We start from the raw sequence: 13,571 nt of genomic DNA, 5'->3' as shown, positions 1-13,571 counted from the left end.
CTTCATTTTCAGACTCCCTTCTTTTTAAGACCTGATTTTCTCAGATTTGTGGAGGTCTTAAATGGGGGGTTCCACTGTACACTTAAATACTGATCGAGGAGGACAACTCTGTGGATGGATGATAAACATTGTGCTCGTATAACACAGAAAAAGCATGATTTTGACCAGCACACTCGCAAAAAATTCAGAGGCCCGGGAAAAGGAAAACTGTTTGGTCCACCCAGCAGGACGGGCCATAGTAGGACTTCATGAAACGCGAGCACATTAAAACATGTGACAGGTTGGCATCACATTAAGTTTACTTTTGGGGAACACATTTTGTTCTGCTCACATATCAAAAAGGATAGATGTTCCAGGCAAACGGGCAACAGCTGTTCTTACAAAAAGAATCAATCGTTTGTCACGTTATTGTTTTATGTCCTGGCTTGTTCGAGTGTTGATATCGGAACCGTTATCGACTTGCATTTGTGTATGAACTTTTTCAATGAAGGTAGAACGTTTACCTAGAATTTGTGACATAATTATTCCGTGTTTTATAACAGCTATACAGCTCCAGCGGTTAAGCAATAACAATAGTGTCTTCTTAGTCATCAAAATCACCAAGAGACGCACTGAACAGCAATATCAACAACGGCATCATCCACCTATACCATCATCAACAACACCAATAATGCTCTGTTCAAAACAAAAAGGGATGAAAGCCTACAAGCGTTCCCAACTTAAACATTAAGTGTTTTAAAGGCCGTGAAAATCCACACAAATCACCACATACACAGACACGCACGCATACACACACACACACACACACACACACACACACACACACACACACACACTCACACACACATACACACACTCTCACACACACACACACACACACACACACACACACACACACACACACACACACACACACACACACACACACTCTCTTTCTCTCTCTTATGATCGTGTGTTTGTGTTATTAGAAATGCGATGTGGTGCCAAAAAACTAATTTCCATGTTTATATAAAATGAAAATGGACATTAAAGTTTTCTTATCTTATCTTTTCTCTCTCTCTCTCTCTCTCTCTCTCTCTCTCTCTCTCTCTCTCTCTCTCTCTCTCTCTCTCTCTCTCTCTCTCTCTCTGTGTCTTTCTCACACTTTCTTAAACTTCAGAAGAACCTCCAGAGCAGAATGCCCGCACTGTATACATACGTGCCCACCCACTCTCACTCTCCAGAAACTTGAACTAACCCTCCCTTCTATAAACAAAGTCTGGTCAAGGTTTGCACACCGACCCACTGTGTCAAAACTGTCCACTCTCAGTCACCCGTTCACCCCATCCGGCGGTCTGGGTGGAGAAACATCTACCCCACCCCCGCCCACCCCACCCCGATCAATCCACCCTCCCAGCCCACGCAGCTACTAGCCAACACCCAGAGACTTTAGAGTACTGTCTTTGACCCAACGCACCGTGTCACTCAGTTCGTCAGGTATTGACCAGGATTCGGAGTTTCTCGTTGCTAGTGCAAGCGGCTACCGCACACGCTCGAACCACTAAGGTATTTGGTAACTAACTGATGAGTCTTTTTTTTACAGGTACATACACCTCTTGGGGACATCAGAGACACATATATAGATAATATACAAGTACAACTGTTTATGTATGTCTCTGTGGACATTCATTAACACTCTTTTTAGAATTAGTGATAGTGACGTCCGTCACGCGCAGACAGAAGAGTGAACATTTTTTTAAAGATTTATTCAATGTGACGAAGAACCTCACGCGGGGCTGAATAAGGAGATTACCAAACACAATAGCAGTAGCAGTTTTAATTTTAAAAAAGACAGAAAAAAACCCCTGACACGAAAGTCTCTTTTGTTTCTTCATCACCGGCACGGGACACTGAGCGATAGGTAGATCTCTGTAATTATATAGCAGAGGGATATATATGTATAGCAGATAGCGTCCGTCACAGCACAGCGTGCGTACGTGATTCTAAACCAGACTCAACGCGTTTTGAGGCGTGCCGTGTGTGTCACCAGCGTGTGTGTGTGTGTGTGTGTGTGTGTGTGTGTGACGGTTCTCTTGTTTTCAGTATCTTGGTGAAAGAAAAAAACCACAACACACACACACACAAAGAACAAAACCAAATCGCGGACCCACGTTTTTGCTCAATTATTATTCAGTGTCAGTAAAACAACGCGTGTTGCTGTCTTGCGTTTAGTTTGTATAAAACGGACTATGCCTGTTTTGATTTGAAACAGAAAATACATAACGCACTCACTCGATTACTGTGTGGAATAGAATGTGTGAAGCTTGAGGTGCGTCAGTGTAACACCTGAAGTGTTTGTGTCGATTTCTATAGCTGTTGAATATATCTACAGGTTGGCTGGACAGACTTGAATACTATCAAGACAGTCAAAAGGAGTTCTGCGAAATCTCAGATCACTTTCACCCAACAGGTAAGTCTGTGTTTATCTTCAAGGGTGGACACAGGTAGCATTTGCAAAACCGAAGACATTGTTTTTTGAAAACGCGTAAAAAGTGGTGTTTCTTGTTTCCAAAACGTGTAACCGGCAAGTTTTGTGTTTCTTCATCAAAATGATTGCTTTTCACCAATAACTCACCGCAACGGCACCTCCGTCTGAACACTTTCGCAAGAGTTTGGAACCTTGAAACAGCGTCTTTGATTTGGGAACACTGAACTGAAGATGTTACCTGTTGATGAGCAGGTGAGTGGGAAAAGGGTGCATTTTTCGTGATGATTTGCCTTCTGGTGGTTTTTTTTGTAAGTTGAAGTTTAGCGTTCCGTAAACTGACGTATTTTCTTTCTACTGCCATCCCGGACGCTTTAATACTAGGAACATGTCACGTTTCAATATATCACTTAAGGTGATTATGAACCGGTTAATTACTACTAATTAACTAACCACACCACGATCCACTCTCGCAGTCATACAATTAAATAGAGTCAACAAAAGTATAAGTTTCAGACGCCTGTTTATGTATAAACTCGCCACCTCCCTCGAGCCTTCACTCAAAATATGTTCCTTTTACGTTCTCAACACGTAAAAAACCCGTGATCACTGACAAAATGCCAGTAGTATATAGAAAATTATAGTAACACGCTGATCCCGTGTAAATACAGTCAAATGAGAATGTTCTGTTCAAAAAGCTCTAGTTCATGCAGGGGTCACCACCCCACGTTGTCACTACTCCAATGAAATCACAGATACGAAAAGACAACGGTGGTCAACGGGGTGCGTAAGACATGGTGCACTTAGCTTTCTTTCTGTATGCTGCTGCTTAGCCGGTATGCTGGTTAGTCGGTTCGCTGGTTAGCCGGTCCCCTGGTTAGCCGGTTCGCTGGTTAGCCGGTCCGCTGGTTAGCCGGTCTCCTGGTTAGCGTAGCTTCAACAGGTCCCGCCAAAGTCAGCCGTGTAGATGTTACAGGAACGTAACGAAACGAAACGAAACGAACGGAGGCTCAAAAGCCTATGATTGTACTCTCAATGGAAGCAAAGTCCGCTTCCTCCCTGGAACAGCCTCTGTTCGTCAACAGTGACCAAAAACCTCCAGAACCCCTTGTCGAATCCTTATGCGAAAGCCATCGCCGACGAAGGAAAGTTGACGACTTGTCCTCAGCAAAATAGTGGCAGTGTGAAGGAAATAACCGGTGGAAGCTCCCCTAGAGTGCCGAATACAATATTCGGTGAAAAACCATCATACTCTAGAAACTGTGTATTAGATCCTTCCCCTTCTGCCGCTGGGTGTCAAGTGCCCCGTGCTTGTGTCTCTCTCAGACAACCTAGCCAATAACACGTGACTGACCTTGTCACAAAACCAGTCCAGCTATACACAATTCTGCCTCCCCAAGCAGAAAAAAGACACGAGAAACTCAATCCCTGAAAATCCCGTGCGCGCTGTCAGCGAAAAACCGTCAGCCCTATGACAGCAGAAACCTCCACTGTAAAACTCGTGCGCAGCAAACCCTCCGTGTTCATTGAGCACTGTCAGCAAACTCTGCTGTAGCCCAATATCACGCACAGGCGCTTTCTATCATACATTGACCCAGAACAGGCACTCTACTGAGTGACACTTTCTTGGTCTCTGTCACCCGATCGTGACACACCTCCCCTCTTCAAGACGAAACCTCGGTTTCGCTCACAGTCATGTTCTCCTCTACAGCCCGAGAGAGAAAGTCAGCTCCAACATTGTTGGCGCCCGGAATAACGCGTACCGTGAATTGGTACGGTTGGAGAATCAACGCCCAGCGCATAAGTCTGGCGTTTGCCAACCTTGCAACCTGAAGATATTGCAGAGGTTGATGGTCCGTCTCCAGACAGAAAGGTCGTCCTCAAGAACGAGCAACCCCTCGTTTCACCCCTGATGACTGCAACCTTCTCTGTCTTCTTGTCTTTGTTCTTCTGGTCTTTGTTCTTCTCCCCGTAGGCTGTCCTCTCTATGTAGGCGCGCAGCAGGTTGGCGTGGTACAGGCGTGCTTTCCCGTGCATCATGATCCTGTAGTCGTTCTGGCCCACTTTCGCTGTCACCTCAAAAGGTCCTTGCCACTGCAGTTGTAGCTTGTTGTGTTTGACAGGTAAAAGTAGCAACACCCGTTCTCCAATCTTGAAGCTGCGCGGCCGTGCCTTGCGGTCGAATCCTCGCGCGTAACGCTGTGCTGCTCTTCCCAGGTTCTCTTGAGCCAGTTTGCAGGTCTCTTCAATCCTGTTCCTGAGTTCTACGATGTAGGTCGCTGTCGTCTGCACCTCCTCGTCAGCTTCTTCGTCCGTCCAAGCCTGACGCAGGATAGCCATGGGACCGCGTACCTGTCTGCCGTACAACAACTCAAATGGGGAAAAGCCCAAGCTCTCCTGAGGAACCTCGCGGTATGCGAAAAGCAATGCTGGGATGTACCTGTCCCACGTGCGTGGTTTCTCCTGAGCTAGTTTCCTCAGCATGGTCTTCAAGGTGCCATTGAACCTCTCCACCAGTCCGTTGCACTGAGCATGGTAAGGAGTGGTGAAGTGCTGCTCCAGTGATAGCAGTCGTGCTGCCTCCGCCATCACTCCTCCCGTGAACTGCGTGCCTCTGTCGGTGAGTACCTCTGATGGAATTCCCAGCCGGGACCACATAGTAACCAGAGCCTCAGCTACTCGCGTGGCTTCAATCGATTTCAGAGGGATCGCCTCTGGGTATCGAGTAGCGTAGTCCACCATGGTCAAAATGTATCTGTTTCCGTCCTCAGACGCAGGCAAGATGGGCCCGATGATGTCCACTGCCACCCGACGAAAGGGTTCGTCGATGAGCGGCATCTTCTCTAAGGGGTCCTTCCTCACCCTTCCTTTGGCAACCACCTTCTGGCACTTATCGCAGGACGCACAGAAACGTCGGACATCCGTGCAGATGCCTGGCCAGTAAAAGTGGCGCCAGACACGATCCGTGGTCTTCTTGGTACCAAGATGACCTCCCAGAATCGAGTCGTGTGCCGTCGCCATGACACCCTCGCGAAACTCGCGAGGCACGACAACCTGTTTGAATGTACCTTCTTGGTTGCTGAACTCCCGGTAGAGCAACTTCTTGTCCCTGAGGAACTTTGACCTCCCATGCTTCCCGCTCAGCTTCACCTTCCCCGACTTCGCGTGCTCCCGAGGAGTCGCTAATGTCGGATCAGATGCCTGAGCCTTCGCGAGAAGCGCGGGGGTCACGTTCCCCAGGGCAGCTCGTGCAGCAGGTAGGGGTTTGAGAGGTTTGTCCTCTCGCTCCGCCTGTGCCCGCGTGAGCACTGAAATGACGTCGGGAGACCGATAAACGGGAACCTCCCTGGTGACGCCGTCCACAAACTGAACCCGGTTCCCAATGAGCAGGTCGCATGGAGGATCGTCCATGACGACGGCCACAATGGTCCCCGTGAACAACGGTGTTACGACCTTGATCACTGCCGTGTTCAAGTCGTAAGCGTGAGATGCCTCGGCCATTCTCACCCTGATGCTGTCTCCTGTGTAGGCCATAGCTGGAACTAGACTCGCCCGAACCACTATCATGTCTGCCCCTGTGTCCCGCAGACCTTCGCCCTTCACTCCGTTAACGTAGACGTTGCAGTGGGGCTGGAAATGTTTCCTGGAGCACGGAACGCAGAGTTGTGGAATTGTGCATGAGCTCGTGACGTCCCTTAGCTCCTCACTGCCAACAAAGTGTACGCCCTTCTGGTCAGCCTGTCTCCTGTGGCAGTCCTTCTTCACGTGGCCCCGCTTGTTGCAGTAATAACACTGGATGTCAGTTCTGGAACTTGATCCTTTGTGTCCCTGATCGTCCTTCCCGTCCTTGGGTCCTGAAGAACCTGAATTTCCCGATTTTCCCGGCCGTGAGCCTGAAGATTTGCCGGAGATCGCCTGGGCGTCCTCGTGTACTCTGATCCAGTCGGCTGCCTCCTGAGTAGTCTTAGGCTGGTGCTCCTGCACGAAGGTCACCACCTCAGGTCGCAGGCTGGACATCAGTTGTTCCATGACTATGAGGTCGGCAAGGTCGTCGACGGTCCAGTTCTTCTCGGCCATCTCCACCCAGCGCCGCAGGTAGAGATTAAGGCGTGCCACAAACTGATGGCTCAGCTCGCCGCTCAGTCTCTTGCTGTTACGCAGACGTCGTCTGTAGGCTTCCGCAGTCAGGTTGAAGCGCTGGAGTAACGCCTTCTTTAGTGCCTGATAGTCTCTCGCCTCGTCGTCCTCCAAAGCGTTGTAGAGCTGCAATGCGCGTCCTTTTAAGCAGGTGCTAAGGCGGCTAGCCCACGTGGCCTCTTCCCACTTCTGGTCAGATGCAATGCGCTCAAACCGGCGTAAAAAGTCGTCGAGCTCGTCCTTGTCATCGTCGAACGTCGGCAGTCTCGTACGGTCGGCAACAAACGTCGGCGCGCTAGCCTGAGTAAGCGTACCCTTCTCGGCCTGTAGCCTAGCTAGCTCTAGCTGGTGATCGCGATCCGCCTGTTCCTTCCGGTCTAGTCTGTCACGTTCGTCTTTCTTTTCCTGTCTGTCAAGTTCGGCCTGTCGTTCGGCCTGTCGTTCCTGTCTCTCAAGCTCGTCTTTCTTATCCTGTCGGTCACGTTCGGCCTGTCGTTCCCTTTCTTGTCTGTCTCGTTCATCTTTCTCTTTCCGTTCTTGTCTGTCACGTTCGTCTTGTCGTTCCTGTCTCTCACGTTCGGCCTGTCGTTCTTGTCTGTCAAGCTCTTCTTTTCTCGTCTGTCGCTCTATGTCTTCCTTACGTTCTAACTCCTTGCGCTTAAGCAAACTACGCGCTCTAACGCGTGCGTCTCGCTCTGTCTGTTCCTCGCTACCAGGAGTCTCAAAAGTTAATCTCTTCGTAGGAGATCCCCCTGTAGCCATGGTTAGTTTAGCAAAGCTTTATCACAAAAGTAAGTCTAACGCAGCTATAGCTAGAATACGCGGTGATGAAAGCGGTGGATATAAAAATCCAGTAACCAGAAAATGCAGAAGAAAAATCCAAACGGTGTAGAACAAATCGCGTAGCCTACTTTATGGCTGCTTTTTGCGGTGAAACAAAGTGTTTCCCACAGCCTTGATTAGGACAGAAGTCCTCGGACCCTTCCCCCCCAAAATTCCAACAAAGTCAAAATATGGAGAAAAATCCAAGTAAAACAAGACGGTAGAAATGTAACCTGTTACAGAATGCGAAACAACAATGTAGAGAAAACTGAGTAAAACGAATAACAAATCCGCTAACCCCGCTCAGCTCTCTGCAACGGAAAACTCTGAACGTACAACAACAAAGATTCACAAACAAAGGAAAGGGAAGTAATCACAGTTAGCGCATACAATAACTCACAAATTACAATTTACATTTCCTGCAAGATGTGAATCGCTTAAGGTGTGGTACAGTGGTCGCCGCTTAATAAAACCGTGGTTAATAGAGCCAGCCGCTTATAAAAGCCGATTTCAGACGGTCCGGATTTATCACTATATCTTATGTATTAGAAAAAGCCGGTTAATAAAACCAACCCGCCGCTTATTAAAGCCAGTTTTCTCAGAGAAATCACATAGTTTGTGACTAAAACTCACATTATCTTGTTCTTGTAATCGCTCAAGTCATAGGCCTATTTATTTTCACACCATCGTCACTGATTTGCGTGAACGTGCGAATGTGGAAGCCGGGCAATCGGACTTGACAGGTGATGATGAAGATGACGAGGAGGATGAAGAGATGCAACCCCCACCGCCTTCAAACACAGAGATGAGGCAAATAATGACCCGCCTTCGATCTGGTCTGGAAAGTCGTGGTTACCGCATGGAAGAATTTGAACCATTCGCAGACTCAGTGAGAGAACTGATGTGGAAGACGACCAATAAACAAACACTCATAAAATCGTTCTTCTCTGCCGAGTAATGGTTCGTGACGGTGACAGTGACATTATTGATGTACCGAAGTGATCAAAGTACACGTACATGTATGTACATAATTAATACAAACGTTCAACATCCTTCGTGAAGTTTTGTTTAGATTCAAACAAGTGTAAATGACGAAAGAAAGTGACTGAGTGACGTAAACAAAAGAGAAGATTTTTTTTCTCGAAAATTACGTATTCCTGGACCGCCGGTTAATAAATCCGCCGCTTATTAAAGCCATTTTTCGTCGGTCCCGATGTGGCTTTATTAAGCGGCGACCACTGTATATGATCAAAACTATACAAAAAAGGGTAGCACCAAGCAGAAAATAAGTCGAGCACTGACGAGATTATCTGCTCTTAGTTATCCTTAATTGGTGGGTCTTTATCAGTTGGAAATTAACTGAGTAAATCCCGGCTTGGCCCCCATGTGTCACGTTTCAATATATCACTTAAGGTGATTATGAACCGGTTAATTACTACTAATTAACTAACCACACCACGATCCACTCTCGCAGTCATACAATTAAATAGAGTCAACAAAAGTATAAGTTTCAGACGCCTGTTTATGTATAAACTCGCCACCTCCCTCGAGCCTTCACTCAAAATATGTTCCTTTTACGTTCTCAACACGTAAAAAACCCGTGATCACTGACAAAATGCCAGTAGTATATAGAAAATTATAGTAACACGCTGATCCCGTGTAAATACAGTCAAATGAGAATGTTCTGTTCAAAAAGCTCTAGTTCATGCAGGGGTCAACACCCCACGTTGTCACTACTCCAATGAAATCACAGATACGAAAAGACAACGGTGGTCAACGGGGTGCGTAAGACATGGTGCACTTAGCTTTCTTTCTGTATGCTGCTGCTTAGCCGGTATGCTGGTTAGTCGGTTCGCTGGTTAGCCGGTCCCCTGGTTAGCCGGTTCGCTGGTTAGCCGGTCCGCTGGTTAGCCGGTCTCCTGGTTAGCGTAGCCTCAACAGTTCCCGCCAGAGTCAGCCGTGCAGATGTTACAGGAACACGAAACGAAACGAAACGAACGGAGGCTCAAAAGCCTATGATTGTACTCTCAATGGAAGCAAAGTCCGCTTCCTCCCTGGAACAGCCTCTGTTCGTCAACAGTGACCAAAAACCTCCAGAACCCCTTGTCGAATCCTTATGCGAAAGCCATCGCCGACGAAGGAAAGTTGACGACTTGTCCTCAGCAAAATAGTGGCAGTGTGAAGGAAATAACCGGTGGAAGCTCCCCTAGAGTGCCGAATACAATATTCGGTGAAAAACCATCATACTCTAGAAACTGTGTATTAGATCCTTCCCCTTCTGCCGCTGGGTGTCAAGTGCCCCGCCCTTGTGTCTCTCTCAGACAACCTAGCCAATAACACGTGACTGACCTTGTCAAAAAACCAGTCCAGCTATACACAATTCTGCCTCCCCAAGCAGAAAAAAGACACGAGAAACTCAATCCCTGAAAATCCCGTGCGCGCTGTCAGCGAAAAACCGTCAGCCCTATGACAGCAGAAACCTCCACTGTAAAACTCGTGCGCAGCAAACCCTCCGTGTTCATTGAGCACTGTCAGCAAACTCTGCTGTAGCCCAATATCACGCACAGGCGCTTTCTATCATACATTGACCCAGAACAGGCACTCTACTGAGTGACACTTTCTTGGTCTCTGTCACCCGATCGTGACAGAACACGTTTATAATGAAGCCCAACGCACACATAAGGCACATGTAGTACATGTAGGCGTGCAACCGTTGGTTTGAACAACATTGCATTCAAAATACATGACATGATTGATAAATGAAAATATGCAACTAGGACACGCCGAACTCAAGCAAATGCTTATTTTACGTGACGAAAACAATACTTATTACACACATTTTCATGATGGTGGACATGACAATAATTAACCAGAAGAACACATTGTGGATATGGGAGATGGGGAACTAAATCAACACAGAAGAATCTACAGAGAAAAAAGAAAAAAAGAAGATGGGGGGGGGACAGCAACCATAAGGAGAGAGATTAGGATGAGAGGGCGTGGGAAGAAAGTATCAATCAACAGTTATTTGAGATGAGATACAAAATACAAGTCGCGTAAGGCGAAAATACAGCATTTAGTCAAGCTGTCGTACTCACAGAATGAAACTGAACGCACTCCATTTTTATCACCAAGACAGTATACGTGTGGCATCGTCAGTCCTCCGCTCGTGGCAAAGGCAGTGACATTGACTAGCCAAAATAGCGCGGTAGTGGTTGCGCTGAGCAGGATAGCACGCTTTTCTGTGTCTCTGTTCTTTTTAACTTTCTGAGCTTGTTTTTAATTCACACATATCATATCTATATGTTTTTGGAATCAGGAACCGACAAGGAACAAGATGAAATTGTTTTTAAATCGATGTCGGAAATTTAATTTTAATCATGATTGGCTTTTACTTTGACAATCCACGTTTCACCTGAAAGCTCAAACCCATTCACCACCTCGATTTATTGCATGGGGAACATGAGATTTATTTCCCAGGTGTTTGTGAATGAAAACTCGTGAAAATGATGACAAACTTATATGTTTTTGGAATCAGAAAATGATGAAGAATAAGATAAATTGTTTTTGGATTGTTTTGTAAAAAGATTATTTTAATTCCAATTTTTAGATTTTCAATGACCAAACTTATCAATTAATTGCTAAGCCTCCCAGCTGATATGCAATACCAAAGTCCAGCCTTTGTCGAAGATTGCTTGGCCAAAATTTCAATCAATTTTATTGAAAAATCAGGGTGTGACAGTGCCGCCTCAACTTTTACAAAAAGCCGGATATGACGTCATCAAAGACATTTATAAAAAAAAAGATAGAAAAAAAACCACACACATACACCACGACCCTCGTCTCGATTCCCCCTGTATGTTAAAATATTTAGTCAAAACTTGGCTAAATGTAACAAGTCGCGTAAGGCGAAAATACAACATTTAGTCAAGTAGCTGTCGAACTCACAGAATGAAACTGAACGCAATGCATCGCAGCAAGACCGTATACTCGTAGCATCGTCAGTCCACCGCTCATGGCAAAGGCAGTGAAATTGACAAGAAGAGCGGGGTAGTAGTTGCGCTGAGAAGGATAGCACGCTTTTCTGTACCTCTCTTCGTTTTAACTTTCTGAGCGTGTTTTCAATCCAAACATATCATATCTATATGTTTTTGGAATCAGGAACCGACAAGGAATAAGATGAAAGTGTTTTTAAATTGATTTCAGAAATTTAATTTTGATCATAATTTTTATATTTTTAATTTTCAGAGCTTGTTTTTAATCCAAATATAACATATTTATATGTTTTTGGAATAAGAAAATGATGGAGAATAAGATGAACGTAAATTTGGATCGTTTTATAAAAAAAATATTTTTTTACAATTTTCAGATTTTTAATGACCAAAGTCATTAATTAATTTTTAAGCCACCAAGCTGAAATGCAATACCGAAGTCCGGGCTTTGTCGGAGATTACTTGACCAAAATTTCAACCAATTTGGTTGAAAAATGAGAGCGTGACAGTGCCGCCTCAACTTTCACGAAAAGCCGGATATGACGTCATCAAAGACATTTATCAAAAAAATGAAAAAAACGTCTAAGGATATTATACCCAGGAACTCTCATGTCAAATTTCATAAAGATCAGTCCAGTAGTTTAGTCTGAATCGCTCTACACACACACACAGACAGACAGACAGACAGACACACACACATACACCACGACCCTCGTCTCGATTCCCCCTCTATGTTAAAACATTTAGTCAAAACTTTAATTCTTGATCGACTATCACACCCAAAACACGATGTTCCGTTACCTGCTGAACAGGTTGTGATTCCAGAGAAAGATTTAAATTAAGAGGTCGTGACTGGTGTTTTTGTCTTGTTGTAATAATCATGCTTTTTGTCTTTCCTGGGTGCATTATCATAAAATTCTGGTTACACCAATTGTTGACTTAATTCAGACTAGACTGTAAGGAAACTTCAATTTCTTGAACAGTCCTACAGCTTGTGTGAAGCGTCGAATCATCTGCAAAAATTCCGTTTTAACTTTTGAATTAGATATATGAAGGGGGAGGTCATTAATGAATACACAAAACAAAATAGGCCCTAAAACTGACCCCTGGAGAGAGAGAGAGAGAGAGAGAGAGAGAGAGAGAGAGAGAGAGAGAGAGAGAGAGAGAGAGAGAGAGAGAGAGAGAGAGAGAAGAGAGTCAACAACACTTTCACTTTTGACATACATAGTTCTTTGTTTTTGTGTTTGTTTTTGTGTGTGTTGCTATTGTAGTCGTTCCACATTTTTAACTGAAAATCTATCTCTTCTGAATGAAGCAGGAGTAAGCTTATACTTCGTTTTGTAAACAGCGAGTCAAACCTCCGTTTTGGGAACATACTGGAAGCTCTGGGGTTAAATCATGCGAATGGGTTTTACGACCGCGTGTGTAACCCAGTTAAATTGAATAGTTTTCTATCGTAGAACATTCCTGTAACACACCATATAAATAGCAGCGTTCCATTTATTTGACACCGATCCCTCTCACACATGGAGTGATATAACGACATAGCCCCATTTTACCGTTGTACTTTTCTAAAGTTAGTTTCTGTTCATAACATACATGTGTAAGGGAGAGAGAACACGAAAGGGTGGGGTAGGCACGAGAGAGAGAGAGAGAGAGAGGGAGACGGAGGGAGACGGAGGGAGAGGGAGAGTGCGTGTATGTGTGTCAAACTCTGTGTCTGTCTGTGTGTGTGTGTGTGTGTTCGCTTAAATGATCATGGACAGAGGCGGTGCAGAATAAGGATTCTTGCCTGCATTTTTAATCATCCTTGCGCATAGTCAGACTTTAACACATGTACAGGACGAAAGAGGTCATCGTCACTCAGTTTAATCAACCTGTCATTGCTTACGATCCTTGAGGGAGTGTGTATAATTATGGCATGTCCATTCGATGATAGTCGTGTGTAGGGATTCATTCAGGACAGATTACCAACCAGAATGATCGGTCAGCCACGGTTCGAATGATGACCGAAGCCTCGCCAAAACAACCTGCTTTATGTATGACTCTCTCTGTGTGTCTCTCTAGCACGCACACGGCACACACGCTTTCACGCACCCACGCACGCGCGCTCGCACGCACGCACGCTCACACACACACTCACACACACGCACGCA

The 13,571-nt window shown here is 45.5% G+C and overlaps 1 protein-coding gene across 1 annotated transcript in view; it reads left to right on the top strand.

The window, feature by feature from the left end:
- The first annotated feature begins 2,049 nt into the window (after positions 1-2,049).
- The window catches only part of LOC138982280 (sphingolipid delta(4)-desaturase DES1-like), a 35,511-nt gene continuing 23,989 nt past the window's right edge, over positions 2,050-13,571 (top strand). The window contains exon 1 of the mRNA XM_070355526.1: positions 2,050-2,449. The gene's annotated coding sequence lies outside the window, so the exon portion shown is untranslated. The remainder of the gene's footprint in view (positions 2,450-13,571) is intronic.

Source organism: Littorina saxatilis, linkage group LG12, assembly GCF_037325665.1.
Source record: "Littorina saxatilis isolate snail1 linkage group LG12, US_GU_Lsax_2.0, whole genome shotgun sequence".
NCBI classification, from domain to species: Eukaryota; Metazoa; Mollusca; class Gastropoda; order Littorinimorpha; family Littorinidae; genus Littorina; species Littorina saxatilis.
The sequence above is the reverse complement of the archived record's forward strand: the minus strand, read 5'-3'. Positions and strand labels throughout refer to the sequence as shown.